Consider the following 15,422-nt stretch of genomic DNA (forward strand, 5'->3'; position numbering starts at 1 on the left):
CAAGGATCCAAACAGTCTTTCCTGGCGAGGCAAAGGTTCACCTGCACCTCTTCCAACCTCATCGACTGTATCCGCTGTTCCAGGTGTCAACTTCTCTACATCGGCGAGACCATGCGCAGGATCGGTGATCATTTCGCTGAACACCTCCGCTCAGTCCGTCTTAACCAACCTGATCTCCCGGTGGCTCAGCATTTTGAACTCCCCCTCCCATTCCCAATCTGACCTTTCTGTCCTGCGCCTCCTCCATTGCCAGAGTAAGGCCCAGAGCAAATTGGAGGAACAGCACCTCATATTTCACTTGGGTAGTTTACACCCTAGTGGTATAAACATTGAATTCTCTAACTTCAGATAGTCCCCGCTTTCCCTCTCTATCCCCTCCCCCTACCCAGTTCTGCCATCAGTCTTCCTGTATCGGACTACATCCTATCTATGTCCCGCCCCTCCCCTGACATCAGTCTGAAGAAGGGTCTCGACCCAAAACGTCACCCATTCCTTCTCTCCAGAGATGCTGCCTGACCCGCTGGGTTACTCCAGCATTATGTGTCTACATTCACAGTGCAGGTTCTGCCGCTAAATACAACACCTCACATTTCTCTGTATTAAATTCCATCAGCCATTCCTCAGCCCACCTGGCCAACCGATCAAGATCAAGAGCGGAGGGAGCTAGGAGCGCAGGTACACAGTTACCTGAAAGTGGCGTCACAGGTAGACAGGGAGTGTTGTAAAAGAGAGTAATCAAGGAGCACAGGTACACAGTTCCCTAAAAGTAGGGTCACAGGTCGACAGGGAATATTGGAACAGGAGGATCGAGGAGTGCTGGTACACAGTTCCCTAAATGTGTTGGAGAGCAGAAGGGTTTTGATCAGTTTGGAGACACAGCATGTAAACAGGCCGTTTGGCCCATCGAGCCAACAGTGACCAGCGATTCACACACACTAACACACACACTAACACTATCCTACACACTGGGGTCAATCTTCGTCTACCCCTTATTCTTAAACTGTGGCCCCTTGTTCTGGACTTCCCCCAACATTGGGAACATGTTTCCTGCCTCTAACGTGTCCAACCCCTTAATAATCTTATACGTTTTGATAAGATCCCCTCTCATCCTTCTAAATTCCAGTGTATACAAGCCTAGTCGCTCCAGTCTTTCAACATATGACAGTCCCGCCATTCCGGGAATTAACCTAGTAAACCTACGCTGCACGCCCTCAATAGCAAGAATATCCTTCCTCAAATTTGGAGACCAAAACTGCACACAGTACTCCAGGTGCGGTCTCACTAGGGCCCTGTACAACTGCAGAAGGACGTCTTTGCTCCTATACTCAACTCCTCTCGTTATGAAGGCCAACATTCCATTGGCTATCTTCACTGCCTGCTGTACCTGCATGCTTCCTTTCAGTGACTGATGCACTAGGACACCCAGATCTCGTTGTACGTCCCCTTTTCCTAACTCGCTCTAAATCGCCTACTCCCGTGTCGATGGGCGTGAGGGGGGGTGAGGAAGACAATGGGGACCCGGCATGGGGGGAGCCGCCGTGAGGGACGGTGGGAGAACAAAGGGGAACCCAGTGTGGGGGAGGGGGGGCACTCTAGTCTAGAATCCACTGCCCTGGGGATAAGTCTGTGTTCCATCGTTTGTTTGTTTGTTCGTCCGTTCGTTCCGGTGATGGCGCTGTACACACGGCAGCCAGCCGACAGTCGCTTGTCTTTTTCTTTTTTTTTCACTTTTAATTTAATTTTAATTTCAAGTTTTTGTGCTGCTCGTTGTGCGTTGTGACTGTTGGCAGACGAATTTACCTCCGGGGATGAATAAGGTTCTATCGTATCGTATCGTATCGTATTTTCAACTACAAAAATGCATGACTCCACACTTTGCTACACCATATTCCATCTGCCATTTCTCTGCCCACTCTCCCAACCTGTCCAAGTCCTTTGCAGAGTCCCTGCTTTCTCTACACTACCTGCCCCTCCACCTATTTTCGTATGGACAATAGATAATAGACAATAGACAATAGGTGCAGGAGGAGGTCATTCGGCCCTTCGAGCCAGCACCGACATTCAATGTGATCATGGCTGATCATTCTCAATCAGTACCCCGTTCCTGCCTTCTCCCCATACCCTCTGACTCAGCTATCCTTAAGAGCTCTATCTAGCTCTCTCTTGAATGCATTCAGAGAATTGGCCTCCACTGCCTTCTGAGGCAGAGAATTCCACAGATTCATGATTCTCTGACTGAAAAAGTTTTTCCTCATCTCAGTTCTAAATGGCCTACCCCTTATTCTTAAACTGTGGCCCCTTGTTCTGGACTCCCCCAACATTGGGAACATGTTTCCTGCCTCTAACGTGTCCAACCCCTTAATAATCTTATACGTTTCGATAAGATCTCCTCTCATCCTTCTAAATTCCAGTGTATACAAGCCTAGTCGCTCCAGTCTTTCAACATATGATAGTCATCTGCAAACTTGGCCACAAAGCCTTCAATCCCCTCGTTCAAATCATTAATATATAAATTAATAAATATGTTAATATAGATGAAGCGTTCATATAAAAAAATATCTAGTAAGAAAGGGCTTGTAGGAAGGAACTAGAGAAGCTGGCTTATACCAAAGATAGACATAAAATGCTGGAGTAACTCAGCGGGTCGGGCAGCATCTCTGGAGAACAGGAATAGGAGAATATTCCAAGAGAGAGCAAGATAGAGCTCTTAAGGATAGGGTGTTTGGGGAGAAGGCAGGAACGGGGTGCTGATTGAGAATGATCACATTGAATGGCGGTGCTGGCTCGAAGGGCCGAATGGCCTACTCCTGCACCTATTGCCTATTGTCTATAATATTCATTTTTGTCCCGAGATGCTGCCTGACCCGCTGAGTTACTCCAGCATTTTGTGTCTATCCAGAGGGAGTTAGATTTAGCTCTTAGGGCTAAAGGAATCAAGGGATATGGGGAAAAAAGCAGGAAAGGGGTACTGATTTTAGATGATCAGCCGTGATCATATTGAATGGCGGTTCTGGCTCGAAGGGTCAAATGGCCTCCTCCTGCACCCTATTTTTCTATGTTTCTGTGTTTCTGTCTCCCTAAAAGAGGGCTTGTTGCACAACAGCTCCACACTGTGACCAGGGACAGTACTGCAGCTCCCCTGATCTCAACAGCAGCTTCTCAGGAACAAGAGGACACTCAGTGTATATTTGGAGGTGTCAGGTCTTTCTGATGGACTGGGCTACATCCACAACTCTCTGTAATTTCACGTGTTTTAGGTTTCTTGCAGATTTTTAGATGTTGGCTGTCTTTATAGCATTGAAGTCTGACAAAGTCTGAATGTTCCAAAGGTCTCCGATGAAGTAGATGGGAGGTCAGGACTGCACTCTAACTGATGAGTGGACCATTCAGATAGACAATAGACAATAGGTGCAGGAGGAGGCCATTCGGCCCTTCGAGCCAGCACCGCCATTCAATGTGATCATGGCTGATCATTCTCAATCAGTACCCCATTCCTGCCTTCTCCCCATACCCCCTGACTCCGCTATCCTTAAGAGCTCTATCTAGCTCTCTCTTGAATGCATTCAGAGAATTGGCCTCATCTGCCTTCTGAGGCAGAGAATTCCACAGATTCACAACTCTCTGACTGAAAACGTTTTTCCTCTTCTCAGTTCTAAATGGCCTACCCCTTATTCTTAAACTGTGGCCCCTTGTTCTGGACTCCCCCAACATTGGGAACATGTTTCCTGCCTCTAACGTGTCCAACCCCTTAATAATCTTATACGTTTCGATAAGATCTCCTCTCATCCTTCTAAATTCCAGTGTATACAAGCCTAGTCGCTCCAGATACCTGATAATAGCTGGGGAGAAACTATTCCTGAATCTGGAGGTATGCATTTTTGAACTTCTGTACCTCCTGATGGGAGAGGGGAGAAGAGGGAGAGACGGGGGTGAGACTGGTCCTTGACTATACTGGTAGCCTTGCCGAGGCAGCGTGAGCTGTCGATGAAGTCAATGGAAGGGAGGTTGGTTTGCATGATGCAACTCTCTGCAATTTCTTGCGGTCTTGGATGGAGCTGTTCCCAAACCAAGCTGTGATGCATCCCGATAACATGGGTTTTTTTCTATGGCGAATCTGTGGAAGTTGGTGAGAGTTGGTGGGACATGTTGAGGTTCCTAAGCCTTTTGACGAAGTGGAGGCATTGGTGTGCTTTCTTGGCCATTGCTTCAATGTAGATAGTCCCCTTGACATCAGTTTGAAAGTGGATGTGGAGTTTGCACGTTCTGACAGTCATCGCCTGAGTTTCCTCCCATATCCTAAAGATACTGAAGTAGGGCCCAAATCAAAACGTCACCCATCCATGTTCTCCGGGGGTCCTGCCTGACCTGCTAAGTTACTCCAGCTCTTTGGGTCTTTTATTGTAAATCGGCATCTGCAGTTCCTTGTTTCTACCAGATTACTCTCCTGCCATTACACTCCTACATTTTACTCCTGCCATCGGGAAGTAGATACAGGAGCCTGAGAATTGTAACGCCCAGGTTTGGAACAGCTTCTTTCCTGCAGCCATCAGGTTACTAAACACAACAACCTCCAGATAATCTCTGAACAACCTCTGAACTACATAGACCTGGGTGCATTGGTTCTGTCTTTTTTGCACTATTGTTGTTAGTTTGCTTGTTTGACATGTATGTATGTATGTATGTATGTATGTATGTATGTATGTATGTATGTATGTATGTATGTATGTATGTATGTATGTATGTATGTATGTATGTATGTATGTATGTATGTATTTATTCACAAAATGCTAGAGTAACTCAGCAGGTCAGGCCTGAAGAAGGGTCTCGACCCGAAACGTCACCCATTCCTTCTCTCCTGAGATGCTGCCTGACCTGCTGAGTTACTCCAGCATTTTGTGAATAAATACCTTCGATTTGTACCAGCATCTGCAGTTATTTTCTTATATGTATGTATGTATGTATGTATGTATGTATGTATGTATGTACGTATTTGTATGTATATATATATATTTGTGTAGATATATATATAATATATTGTGGCGCGTCGGAAAAGGCCTGAAATAAAGGTGAGGAGCCGGGTATTTCGGGAGGTTTGATTTTAATACGTTTGCTAGATCGGTCAAGTCTGCCAGAGTGAAATTGCGCCCAAAACCTCGTCCTTTATAACCGTAGCAAAGGGCCGCCCCCCTGGACCGGTCCATTCCCGTGCCGAGGGGTCGGTAGTGGTATGGCCCGACCCTTGGGGCCATATAAATTGAATTGAATATTTTATTGTCACATGTGACAAGTCCATTGCTTGCACACCCCAGGTAAGCAAATAGTGGCTCGTAAAGGGCGTTTACAGAGTTACAAATTCTCCCCCTGTCCCCCCGACTCCCTCCTCACTCCGGTTCCCCCGACGCCGGGTCCTCCATTGCATACAAATATATATCTATACACAAATATATACATACACACACACACACATAAATATTTATGTGTGTGTGTGTGTGTGTGTGTGTGCGTGCGTGCGTGCTTGCGTGCGTGTAGTGTGTGTGTGTGTGTGCGTGCGTGCGTGCGTGCGTGCGTGCGTGCGTGTGTGCGTGCGTGTGTGTGTGTGTGTGTGTAGTGTGTGTGTGGGTGTGTGTGCGTGTGTGTGCGTGTGTGTGTGCGTGTGCGTGTGTGTGCGTGTGTGTGTGTGTGTGTGTGCGTGTGTGTGTGTGTGCGTGTGTGTGTGTGTGTGCGTGCGTGTGTGGGTGTGTGGGTGTGTGTGTGTGTGGGTGTGTGAATGTGCTGAACTTCTTTTTGTTTATTATATTGTTTACAGAGTACTATGCTGACATATTCTGTTGTGCTGCTGCAAGTAAGATTTTCATCGTTCTGTTTGAGACAGATGATAATAAAACACTTATAAAACTCAATCAGAGTTTGTTGCCCACAGCAGAACGATCTGGGGTGCCACAGTGAGTCCCACCGGAAATTGGGGGAACAGCACCTCATATTTCGCCTGAGCAGCTTGCAGCCCAGTGGTAACAGCCCTGCAACAGTCTGTTCGAACTCCTTCCATCGGGCAGACGATACAAGGCCTTCTATGCCCGCACCTCCAGACTCAGGAACAGCTTCATCCCCAGGGCCATAGCTGCCATGAACCGGTCCTGCTGAGCCGGATGGCCACAACGCATAGATCAACTTGCACTTTACCCTGTCCAAAACTGTTACAACTGTTTCGTTTCGTTGGGTTGCTGCTGTCTAAATTACCTAAATTATTGCATCGTATGGGAGGCGCATTCCCAATCTCGTTGTACCCCTGGGTACAATGACAATAAAGATATATTGTATTGTATTGTATTGTATTGTATGAACATTGACTTCTCCAACTTTAGATAGCTCCTCTGTCCCTCTCTTCCCCTCCTCCTTCCCAGATCTCCCTCTATCTTCCTGTCCCCACCTATATCCTTCCTTTGTCCCGCCCCTCTGACATCAGTCTGAAGAAGGGTCTCAACCCGAAACGTCGCCCATTCCTTCTCTCCCGAGATGCTGCCTGACCTGCTGAGTTACTCCAGCATTTTGTGAATAAATACCTTTGAGTTGTTCATATGGATACCACAAGAGGGCATAGTAACACAAGCAGATACTGTCTACTGATGTAGCAAAGCTAAAAACTCTCCCCATTGAGGTTACTCCTTCTAATCTCACTGAACTCCTGCACTGAAACGTGTCAGCTGCTCTGCGTGAGTGCTAAAGATTCACACGCACTTTCTCCCACCCTTCTTCATGGAATGGAAATCTTTCTGGGATATTAACCCGGAATTGCTGCAGTGGAACTCCTTGGCAGTGCGTTTCCCTGTAAATGCTGGTGTATACCAAAGGCCGACACAAAAATACTGGAGTAACGCAGCAGGCCAGGAAGCATCTCTGGAGGAAAATGGGTTGTCGTTTTGGGTCAGAACCCTTCTTCACACTGAAAGTAGAGGTAGGGAAGGGAGGGTCATAAGGTGATGAGGTCTGAAAGTAAACATGCAGGTACAGCAGGCAGTGGAAGAAAGCTAATGGCATGTCAGCCTTCATAACAAGAAGTTTTGAATATCGGAGTAAAGAGGTCCTTCTGCAGTTGTACAGGGCCCTGATGAGACCACATCTGGAGTATTGTGTGCAGTTTTGGTCTCCTAATTTGAGGAAGGACATCCTTGCTATTGAGGCAGTGCAGCGTAGGTTCACAAGGTTAATCCCTGGGATGGCGGCACTATCGTATGAGGAAAGATTGGAAAGACTGGGCTTGTATTCACTGGAATTTAGGATGAGAGGGGATCTTATAGAAACGTATAAAATTATAAAAGGACAGGAAAAGCCAGATGAAGGAAAAATGTTCCCAACGTTGGGGCAGTCCAGAACCAGGGGCCACAGTCTAAGACTAAAGGGGAGGCCATTTAAAAATGAAATTAGAAAAAACTTTTTCACCCAAAGAGTTGTGAATTTGTGGAATTCTCTGCCACAGAATGCAGTAGAGGCCAATTCACTGGATGAATTTAAAAGAGAGTTAGATAGAACTCTAGGGGCTAGCGGAATCATGGGATATGGGGAGAAGGCAGGCACAGGTTACTGATTGTGGATGATCAGCCATGATCACAATGAATGGCAATGCTGGCTCGAAGGGCCAAATGGCCTCCTCCTGCACCTATTTTCTATGTTTCTATGTTTCTATGTCATGTGATGGGAGCAGAATTATGGCACTCGGCCCATCAAGTCTACTCTGCCATTCAATCATGGCTGATCTATCTCTCTCTCTCTCTCTCTCAACCCCATTCTCCTGCCTTCACCCCATAACCCCTAACACCCGTATTAATCAAGAGTCTATCTATCTCTCCAGCTATCCCCAAACCTCAGTTTAGTTTAATGTCACGTGTACCGAGGTGCAGAGAACAGTGTTTGGTGTGCGCTAACCAGTCAGCAGAAAGACAATCCATGATTACAATCAAGCCATTTACAGTGTATAGATACATAATATGGGAATAACATTTAGTGCAAAGTAAACACAACAAAGTCTGATCAAGGATGGTCCAAGGATATTGGAATAGAGACAATAGACAATAGACAATAGGTGCAGGAGGAGGCCATTCGACCCTTCGAGCCTGCACCGCCATTCAATGTGATCATCGACAATCAGTACCCCGTTCCTGCCCTCTCCCCATACCCCCTGACTCAGCTATCATTAAGAGCTCTATCTCACTTTCTCTTGAAAGCATCCAGAGAATCGGCCTCCACTGCCTTCTGAGGCAGAGAATTCCACAGATTTACAACTCTCTGACTGAGATGGGAAGATGTGGCCAATAGCGAGATCCCGCTGGAGGTGACGGGAATGTTGGAGGATAATTTGTTGTATGCGACGGCTGATGGCGTGGAAGGCGAGGACAAGGGGGACTCTATCCTTGTTACGAATGGGGGGGGAGGGGGAGCAAGAGCGGAACTGTGGGATGTAGAGGAAACCCTAGTGAGAGCCTCCTCTATAATGGAAGAGGGGAACCCCGTTTCCTAAAGATTCAAGATTCAAGATTCAAGATTCAAGATATCTTTATTTGTCATCCAAAAAACAAGTTTTTTGGACGAAATTTCGTCACCCACAGTCCAACAATAAGAGCAATAAAATTACACAACCCCAAATTACACAACCCCAACCAACACAAAACCCCCCAAAAAGAAACATCCATCACAGTGAGTCTCCTCCAATCCCCTCCTCACTGTGATGGAAGGCCAGAATGTATTTTCTCTTCCCCTGCCGTCTTCTCCTGCGGTCAGGCTGTTGTCGTTGCCATGTTCCAGGCTGCGCCGGACGGTGAAATGTCCGCAACGGGCCGACCCAAGCCCCGCTGCAAGTCGAATGACATCTCTGATGCCCTAGTGTGGAACACCTCATCCTGGGCGCAGATGCGGCATAGACGGAGGAATTGGGAGTAGGGGAGTGAGTTTATTCAGGGAACAGGGTGGGAATAAGTGTAGTCAAGATAGTTGTGGGAGTCAGTGGGTTTGTAGTAGATGTCAGTCACTAGTCTGTCTCCTGTGATGGAGATGGTGAGATCCAGAAATGGTAGGGAGATGTCGGAGATGGTCCAAGTATATTTAAGAGCAGGATGGAAATTAGTGGTGAAATTGATGGTCAGTGAGTTCTGCATGGGTACAAGAGGTAGCCCCAATGAGGTCGTCAATGTAGCGGAGGTAGAGTTCGGGGATAGGGCCAGTGTACGTCTGGAACAGGGATTGTTCGACGTACCCTACAAAGAGGCAGGCATAGCTAGGGCCCATGCGAGTGCCCATAGCTACGCCTTGGATTTGGAGGAAGTGGGAGGAGTCAAAGGAGAAGTTGTTGATTGTAAGGGCCAACTCTGCTAGGCGGAGGAGAGTATTGGTAGATGGGAATTGGCTGGTTCTACGGTCAAGGAAGAAACGGAGTTCTTTAAGACCCTCCTGGTGGGGGATGGAGGTGTAGAGTGACTGGACATCCATGGCAAAGATGAGGGAGTGGGGGCCTGGAAACCGGAAGTTATTGAGGAGACGGAGAGCACGTGAGATGGCTTAGTCATCGGTAGGGAGGGATTGGACCAGGGGGGATAGGATGGAGTCGAGGTCGGTGGAAATTAATTCGGTGGGACATGAACAGGCAGAAACAAAGGGTCTGCCGGGACAGTTCTGTTTGTGGATTTTAGGGAGAAGATAAAATCGGGCCGTGCGGGGCTGGGGAACGATAAGGTTGGAGGCATTAGAGGGTAGAGAGCCGGAATTGGTGAGATCAGTAATGGTGTTGGAGATTAAGGCCTGGTGCTCGTCAGTGGGGTCATGATCCAAGGATAAGTAGGAGGAGGTGTCTGAGAGTTGTCATCTGGCCTCAGTCCGGTATCAGCAGGTTTGATGACTAAGTCGGGGTTGTTGCAGAGTGAGTGGAGGGCTGTACGTTCAGGAAGGGAGAAGTTAGAGTAAGTCAGGGGAGTGGAGAATTTGAGGTGGTTAATGTCCCGCCGGCAGTTGAAAATGAAAAGGTCTAATGAAGGTAGATGGCCAGCCGGGGGGGTCCAAGAGGAGGGGGTCCGCTGGAGACGGGAGAAGGGGTCATCACTGGGGAGTGAGGACTCCTTCCCATGGAAAAAAGCTCGGAGGCGGAATATTTAACCCAGAGTAGGGGAATCAAGAAACAGAGGACATAAGTTTAAGATGAGGGGGAAAGATCTAATAGGAATCTGGGGGCGACATTTTTACGTAAAGAGTGGTAGGTATATAGAACGAGCTGCTCTGAAGGACATCATACATGGATAGGATAGGTTTGGAGGGACCAGGCAAGTAGGACTAGTGCTAGATGGGACATGACGGTCGGTGATGGGCAAATTGGGAAAAAGGACCTGTTTAAACACTGTACGACTCTGACTCTATGACTATGACCATGTGAAACGTACAGGTATGACCAGGTGAAACGTACAGGTCCAAAGACGTACAGGTATGTAGGTTAATTGGCTGGGTAAATGTAAAAATTGTCCCTAGTGTGTGTAGGATAGTGTTAATGTACGGGGATCGCTGGGCGGCACGGACTTGGTGGGCCGAAAAGGCTTGTTTCCGGCTGTATGTGTATGGTATGGTATGGTATGGAAACAAGAATTACAAGAAAAATGATTTCTAAAGCTGTTGCGAATGCCTATTGTCAGAGAGATGACCTTCAGTTGACCGATATGAATACCATTGCTCTGCTTGGGTAAGCAAAGTCCACAAATTGGGCACTTGGGAAATTGTGAACTGGATTTATTATTTTCATACTGAAAGCAGTAATGAGGTGGCCAGCTGGCAGAATATTTATACACATAAAGATGAACAGGTCGACACAGTGGCATTTTGTTGTTCATGTGCGAGGCATGGATTCTTATAACACCTTACTTCACTTCTCAAAGTGTTTCACACTCACCTGGAGACATAATAGTTCGCATGGAAGCAAAGTTATAGAGTCATACAACATGGAAATTGGCCCTATCGGCCCAACTTGCCCACACCGACCAACATGTCCTAGCTGCACTAGTCCCACCTGCCCACGTTTGGCCCATATCCCTCCAAACCTGTCCCATTCGTGTACCTGCCTAATTGTTTCTTAAACGTTGGGATAGTTAGTCTCTAACTCAACTACCTTCTCCAGCAGGTCGTTCCATACACCCACCGCCCTCTGTGTGAAAACTTTACCCCTCAGATTAAATCTTTTTCCCTTCACCTATGGTCCACGATTCACCTACTCTGGGCAAGAGACTCTGTGCATCTACCCGATCTATTCCTCTCTTGATTTTGTACACCTCTATAAGATCACCCCTCATCCTCCTGCGCTCCAAAGAATTGAGTCCAAGTCCTCAACCTCTCCCTAAAGCTCAGAGCCTCGAGTCCGGGCAACATCCTCGTAAATCTTCTCTGTACCCTTTCCAGCTTGAAAAGTTAATCCATGCATTTTGGCATGGTTCCCAGAGCAGACTGCCCAGCTTGTCTGGCAAAATACCTCATCGCCAGCACTCACCAACAAGCACCAAGACCTGGCTTGGCTGGCGGTGAGGGGAGCCCTCTCAGTCAGATCCTTCCTGCACCGCCGGAACCTCACTACCAGCGCACGCTGCCTTCGGGACGGCTGCTACGGAGAGGAGACGGTGGCCCACCTCTTCACAGAGTGTGGATTTGCAAAGAGAGTCTGGAGAGGTCTGCAGGGGTCCCTGTCACGATTCATTCCGAGCAGCTCCGTCACAGAGGACTCTGTGATCTACAGACTGTTCCCAGGGACGCATTCGGAGACTGACAACGAGTGCTGCTGGAAGGTCATCAACTCGGTGAAAGACGCTCTTTGGTCTGCCCGAGCTTTGTTGGCCTCCCAGCGGAGCGAGCTGTCCGTGGGGGAATGTTGCCGACCAGGCTGCAGGAGTACGTGCTGAGGGACGCACTGAAGCTTGGTGCAGCCAACGCCAAGGCTCTGTGGGGGAGGACCACAGTCTAGTGTCCTTCCGCTGCTGGACATGGGGGGGCAGGGTGTGGTGGAGAGAGACGCCCCTCCAAATAAGGGATACTGGATTAATGTCTGTAAATGTAAGTAAATGTCTGTAAATTTGGAAGTAAATGCCTGTATCGAATGTGTAACCTCCGGAAATGTCGGATGGGTTTGTTAAAAAAGAAGATGTTTTGTAACCGATATTTATTACTTGAATAAAGTATTTTTTGATATTAATTGTGTTATTCCTTTCTGAGATGTAGACACCAGCATCAAAGCTGGCATTTATTGTCTATCCTCTTGAAAATGCCTTCTCAATGTCCCAACATTTTTACACAGCAAGGTCCCATGCACGATTATAAAATAAACAGGCGATCGCAGTTCTTTACAGGTAAAAATTTAACTTTGTTTAGTTTAGAGATACAGCGCGGAAAAAGGCCTTTCAGCCCACCGAGTCCGCGCCGACCAGCGATCCCCGCACATTAGCACCATCCTACACAATTTACACTCTTATTAAGCCAATTAGTAGCATGCAAACCTGTACATCTTTGGAGTGTGGCTGGAAACCGGAGATCCTGGAGAAAACCCACGCAGTTCACGGGGAGAACGTGCAAACTCCATACAGACAAGCACCCGTGATCTCTGGCGCTGCATGGCAGCAACTCCACGCTGCGCCACCGTGCCGCCCTATCCAGTGGATAGAAAGCATGAATAGAGTTATAGAAATATTTAATTATAAACCAATACCAAATAGGGTGGCACGGTGACAGATGCTGGTTTAAACCGAAGATAGACACAAAATGCTGGAGTAACTCAGCGGGACAGGCAGGGGGAACGTTTCGGGTCGAGACCCTTCTTCAGACTCAAACGTCACCCATTCCTTCTCTGCAGAGATGCTGCCTGTCCCCGCTAAGTTACTCCAGCATTCTGCATCTATCATTTTATGTGTATTTACTCCTTCCTCACTGTCTGTTTGATCTCACTCATGTGGGTCGCATGATACATTAGTTGATGCAAAGTGGTACTCTGTGAAACAAAGCTGGTGAATGTGAAGTGGACTCCATTGTCATCTGTATACGACAGGGGTTGATGTAGTCCTTAGTTAAGATTATGATTGAAGTAATGCAAATATAATTAGCACTGAATTGCTTAAGTTATCTAGCAACGACAATATTTAACCTTATCTAGTAATTTTATAAGAAAGATTAGCAAGTTTTGTAGTTGTAATCTAACTGTAGCTGTTTTGGAGAGAGGGTCAGCACCATCTTTTTTAATGTAGGAAGGAACTGCAGATGCTGGTTTAAACCGAAGATAGATACAAAGTGCTGGAGTAACTCAGCGGGACGGGCAGCATCTCTGAAGAGGAGGAATGGGCGACATTTCGGGTTGAGACCGTTCTTTTTAGTTTACTTTTGTTTAGAGATACAGGGTGGAAACAGGCCCTTCGGCCCACTGAGTCCATGCCTATCACATGTACCTATCACAATGTTTCTTAAGTGTTGCGATCGTACCAAAGAGGATATGATTGAACTTTATTACCTTCCATCACAGTGAGGAATGTGGAATCCACTGTGGTGGATGTTTCTGTTAAAGTTTACTTTATGTGGCTGTGTGCCTTGTTGCTTTTCACTTAGTATGGCTGTATGGTGACTCAAACTTCACTGTACCTTAATTGGTACATGTGACACTAAATTGATCTTGAAATCTTGAAATCTTGTAATCTTACCTGCCTGAACTACTTTCTCCGGCAACCCGTTTCATGCACCTACCAACCTTTGTATGAAGATGTTTGCCCTCAGGTTCCTGTAAAATCTTTCCCCACTCACCTTAAACCTATGCGCCTGGTTATCGATTCCCCTACTATGGGCAAGAGATTCTGTGTGTCTAGTGTCTCTGGGTCCAATGTCTCAGTGTCCTACCCTGTTCATCCTCTCGCTGGAGCACATGCCCTCGAGTCCTGGCAACATCCTCGTAAATCTTCTCTGCACCATTTGCAGTTTGACAACATATTTCCTATAACATGGTGCCCAGAAATGAACACAATGTTCCGAATGCCGCCCCACCAACGTATTATACAACTGCAACATGACCTCCCAACTTCTATACTCAATACTCTGACTGATGAAGGTCAATGAGGCAAAACCCTTTTTGTCCACCCCATCTACCTGTGATGCCACTTTAAATGAACCATGCACGTGCACTCCTAGATCCCTCTGCTCTACAACACTCTCCAGAGCCCTTCGTTCACTGTGTAGGTCCTGCCCATGTTAGTCTCTCCAAAATGCAACACCTCGCATTTCTCTGCATTAAATTCCACGAACCATTCCTCAGCCCACCTGCCCAATCTTCATTACCGACACTTTTATGTCATCTGCAAACTTGCTAACCATACAATGTGCGTTCTCATCCTCCTCATGGCTAACACTCCTCTGGGCTCTACACAGTAATTATGTTCAACTAAGGCCCCGCACATCTTCTTTAAACTTTGCCCTCATCATCATCAAGTTGCCCTCTAGTCTTTGATAGTACCATTCTGGGGGAAAAAGATCTGACTGTCTACTCTGTCATATTTCTTGGATATGTGTAGGAAGGAACTGCAGATGCTGGTTTAAACCAAAGATAGACACTGAAAGCTGGAGTAACTCAGCCGCTGAGTTACTCCAGCATTTTGTGTCTTACTTGGATATGGGTTACATTGTGGTGAACGTACACAGTATATCAACCTTTGGATGTTTTGCTTTTATACCAGAATATAAAATGTTGTTCTTTCACATCATTTTTGAAATGACTTCTTCAACAGAAAGACTCTGTTAATTCAGTATCCTTGAACCATTCTTGATCAGACATTGTTATGCTTGCTTTGCACTAAATGTTATTACAATCCTCCACCAAAGGTGGTGCTATTACAGGGGAGAGTAAGAGTGGGGCTGGGGGTGGAGAGAGTGGGGGAAAAGGGGGGTGGAGGAGAGAATGGGGGTGGTGGGGAAAGGGGGGTGGTGGGGAAAGGGGGGTGGTGGGGAAAGGTGGGGTGGGGGAGGAGAGAATGGGGGTGGGGGAGGAGAGAGTGGGGAAAAGAGGAGTCGTGGGGAGGTGGGGGAGAGTGAGAGTGGGGGTGGGGAAGGAGAGAGTGGGCTCCTCAGTCACACCCTCTCCCCTTCCCTGTCCCCCCCTACGAGGAATAGGCCCACTTGGTCTAGTATATTACTAAAACTCAGATCATAGATAGAATAAACCATAGCGCCACAATTTTACCACCACCTTAATCACCACTGTCCTGGCGACTGTTAATGAAAAGTTTTATTTAGATTGGTCTTATATTTTTAAAGTTAGAAAGATTTTAAAGTTTAAAAATGACCTATCCAACTGATTTCTCAAAGGTCTTCAGCGTGTAACGTCACAATGGGACCCGCAGTGTAATGGCAGTTTCTATACCTTCTCAAAGTCCAACGTCGAT

Source organism: Rhinoraja longicauda, chromosome 1 (genome assembly GCF_053455715.1).
Source record: "Rhinoraja longicauda isolate Sanriku21f chromosome 1, sRhiLon1.1, whole genome shotgun sequence".
Classification (NCBI taxonomy): Eukaryota; Metazoa; Chordata; class Chondrichthyes; order Rajiformes; family Arhynchobatidae; genus Rhinoraja; species Rhinoraja longicauda.